The 3,968-nt window shown below is 45.0% G+C and overlaps 1 long non-coding RNA gene across 1 annotated transcript; it reads left to right on the top strand.

Annotated features, from left to right (window-relative positions):
- The first annotated feature begins 315 nt into the window (after nt 1–315).
- Nucleotides 316–3,665, top strand: LOC144114321 (uncharacterized). Its single transcript, XR_013311013.1, has 2 exons — nt 316–838; nt 3,570–3,665. It is a non-coding gene; the product is annotated as an uncharacterized LOC144114321 (long non-coding RNA).
- The last annotated feature ends 303 nt before the right edge of the window (nt 3,666–3,968 follow it).

A 3,968-nucleotide genomic window follows, 5' to 3' on the forward strand; every position in this document is an offset into this window, starting at 1 on the left:
ACAAGAATACTTTGCACAAATATGCAGGACTTTAGCAGCGTTTTAGTGGCCTTGTAGAGTCATGTGATCCAAAATAATGTGATCACTGTGTCAAGCTGACTGAAAAAAAAGAAATGTATATAGACTGGATTTTCTGTTTTTTGATTTGAAAATGAGTGGGTTGACTCTTGTACACCGTAACAAGTACCTAAGCAAAGAGTTAATACTGACACTCAACCGTTAAACAGCCCACGATGCCAAGAAGAAGTGTATGGAAAAAAGCACAAAGCCACACAATGGACCTGTTCGAAGTCCCTACGGTTGACCGTGCAAATAGCCCACACCACTGCGTAAGCGCACAGCGACAAAGCTGTCGAGTTCTAGCACCTGTTCTGATGCGCCTGCTCCTTCAGCACACTGCGCTCTTGGAGCACTTGTCTTCTAGTGAAAAAAAGCTAATAAATTCATAACCTGCTCACAATTTTCAATGCGATCACTCAGAATCACGACAATCCACGGCGACTCAGGTGGTCACCCTGGCGGTGTCGTCGCGAAGCCCGATGGCGTGTCTCCTTTCCAGCCTTCATCGAATTCAACAAAGCCAAGCCAAGTCGCCATCGGATTCAACAAAACATGGCGTCACGGCGAGGCCCCGTCACGTGAATTTTGACTTCGGATCGTTCCTGTGGTTTCGTTTGTGTAGGCATTGCTTGCAGACGTGCAGTTTCGACCTTTCTTTCCTCAATACCAACGCTCACATAGCTGAAAAAATGGTGTTGTGCACTGCCTCAAACTGCAGTAACTTCACTGCAACGGAATGTAACATGCTACGAGTGCCGTCAAGTAGCGAACGGCGCAAGTATGTATACTATACTACGCCGTTGCGATCCGCTGGCAGACTGCCTGCTACGAGCTCCACGGACAACCCTTGGCTTTGCTTCGAGCATTTTGTTAGTGGTAAACGTTTCAGAGCGTTGTGCAAGCTTGAGAATTTGGTTAAGTAGGCTGTTTTCTCTCCTTGAGGAGCACCAATTTCTGTCTCGGACAACTTCGGCCACAGCCGGTCTCGCATGACGGCGGCAGAACCGCGCGGTCGTTGGTGTGCAGATATGTGCTATTCGGCCTCCGTCACTACAGCTCGACAAGATATTAAAGGACAGAACGAGTTATTCCTCAGAAATTTGTGCTGGATGCGAGTTGCTGGAATTCAGAGCTAACACTTCAGGCCTATGCGATCACCACCGTCAGCTGCCGAAACGGCGACACCGGCCACGGCGGGGTCCCGTCGCCTGTGATTGCTGGTCGCAGTATATGTTTACGAGCACTTTTAGGAATTATTAATTGTTATATGAGAATATATTTGCTAACTTCATGCCCAAAGTGAAACACACATTTTCACCAGCAGACCAGTCGACATGTGCACGCAGCAAGTATGGAAAAATTATAAGCGAGCTGTTACAGTTCCCCGTTTGTGTGGACCGGCATGTTGCAGTTATGCTTCTCCGTTTCCTGTGTGAGGAGAGGGAGGGTGACAGACAAGGTGATCGCATTACAAAGTGATAAGAATTATTCACCACCATTCTTTTCATACTCTGAGGCAGTAAGTTATGAGCACGGTAGAGCGTAAAAAAAAATCATGCTTCGGCTGTTCCAGCACACACAGAAGCTTGATCAGAGTTGTTTTCAGCACATAGGAGAATTGACATCCGAGACAAATGTTATGATATTGAACTGTCGCTGCGCAGCAAAGCATCATTTGAAAACTGTCTAGGTGCTCAACATGCATGTGAAGTAGATAAATGTCTGCGTCTATAGCTTACGTGTGATGCATTGCATGCTTGCATGTCGGAATATTGCACTGAATGGTTGACTTATTTAGAGAGACATTGGTGATTTCAAGAAGTGCAGAATGCTGCAAGGACGGCAGAGGCCGGTCTGGTGGTCATTGGGTCAATTATCCGCAAGAATAAAAAGTAATAAACATGCTATAAAATTGCTAGTTTTAAAAGGCCAAGGAACACATTGTGTTCACAGACATTCCAGATTTTTTGGTACCACGTGTCTTAGGGACGGTTTACCAAAGTCAGTTAACATACAAGCTATGCCGCAGTGCTCATGCCAAAACTCAAACTGGGTGGGAACGCCTTTGATTCAACATTGCAGAAGATTTGGTGAAAGGAACTTGTAGAAAATGCTGAAAACAACTCCGATCAAGCTTGTGTGTGTGCTGGGAACAGCCGAAGCATGATTTTTTTACACTCTACCATGCTATTTATTATAATTTACTATTTGTCGCTCAGATCTCCTGCATTAAACTCATTTATTACGTGCTGTGCTTGATAAAATGTGCCTGCAAGAGTTCTTGCAAGACAACGGTTATATCAGATGTTATTACTCACATGACAAGAAGAGTTACCAGTTAACAGCCGATGAACTTTCTCATTTTGCAGTTCAACAAACAGTAAAGCTGCCTAAGTGAAGAGTTACTTCTGCTTTTGGCTGCGGTCTGCTTTCTGTTTTGTCTTTATGCCTATGTTGTGGTGCCTGTAGCGTAGCTGTTGCATCAGGCTTTGATGCCTTCCTCTGATTTGAGGTTTTCATTAAGAAAAACTCAAAGCAAGCTCATTTTCTCCCTAGCTGCTTGTGTTGTTAGTTGTTACTAACCTACCTTACCTTGAACACTTTGCACACAATGCATAAGCTATATAATCCACATTTCTGTACATGTGTATCAGCAGCTGAGGTGCCTGCCATTGGGGATATCTGTCCGTACATTGGCTGGTGGTTCTTCTTCGACCAGGCTCCGAGCACTAAGTTCACCACTAAGTTCACGACAGCAAAATGGCTACAGGCTCTCCTCTGCCTTGATGGGAAGCCACATTGATTTACTTTCTGAAGCTAGTGAACATTGATCAAGAGATGCCGTATAACAAAGCATTTATTTTAGTACTTGTTTTCATCTACACAATGCAGCAACCAGCATTTGGGAAATCAAGCTCAGGAATTCTTAACATTCAGAGCTGCGAGTTATATGTAAATGGCATGTAATGTCCCACACCACCATGCAGGCCATGAAATGCATTGCAGTGCATAACTACGCATGGTTAATTTTGTGTGTGAGAAGTTCTTATGCATGTGCCAAAGCCTCAGTAAATGGGTGCACCTCTCATTGCTGGAATAGATGTTATGTCACTTGCCTATACATGCCCTTGACGCACATTTGTAGAGGTTTTTAGCCACAAAGTCTCGGCACATGCTCGGTGCAATTCGTACTGGCAGAAATAATACAGTAGGGCTGAAAATGCAACACATTTGTCATGCAGTTGCATTTCTGCATTATAGACAAACTGAAATTCAGTTGCTTGAGACAGTTGTTATGCATGCCAGCTTGTGCAGTAATTATTCCATAAGCCATAGCAAATATTTGACAAAAGCAGTTGAGCTGGCAAGAACATTAATCGACAGCAAAACAGATTGTGCACCTTTGCTAAGGTCGTGAAGCATTAAGTACGGACTTGTGGGAAGAGCTCAACACGCCGCATGTGCCAATTTTAGCGCAGAAAATAAAATGCGGTCTACCTTGCTTGCAGGCAACGACAGCTCCGTTGCTGCCGCATGGCAAGAAACCCTCCGATGAAGTGCTCGTGAAAGCTTTGTAAAGGCTATAAAATCACAAAATATTGTAACTTGCATGGTGTTACGTCTAGAAGTGATACATGGGCAATGAGGGACGCCATAGTGAAAGGCTTCAGATTAGTTTAGACGGGTTCTATCGCACAGCACACGGGTGTCTTTCGCATTTCGCCTCCTTCAAAACGCAGCCGCCACGTCCCAGATTTGACCCAGGTCCTCCGATTCGGTAGCCGACTGCCCTAACCACTAAGCCACTGCGGCTGGTGTAGAAAAAGCACCGCAAGTACTCAGAGGATTTGCATGATGCAAGCTCTTCGCCATCGCAGCCACTGTGCTACAATGTGCGCAGCAGTGTG

The sequence above is a fragment of the Amblyomma americanum genome, chromosome 1, assembly GCF_052857255.1.
Source record: "Amblyomma americanum isolate KBUSLIRL-KWMA chromosome 1, ASM5285725v1, whole genome shotgun sequence".
Lineage (NCBI taxonomy): Eukaryota > Metazoa > Arthropoda > Arachnida > Ixodida > Ixodidae > Amblyomma > Amblyomma americanum.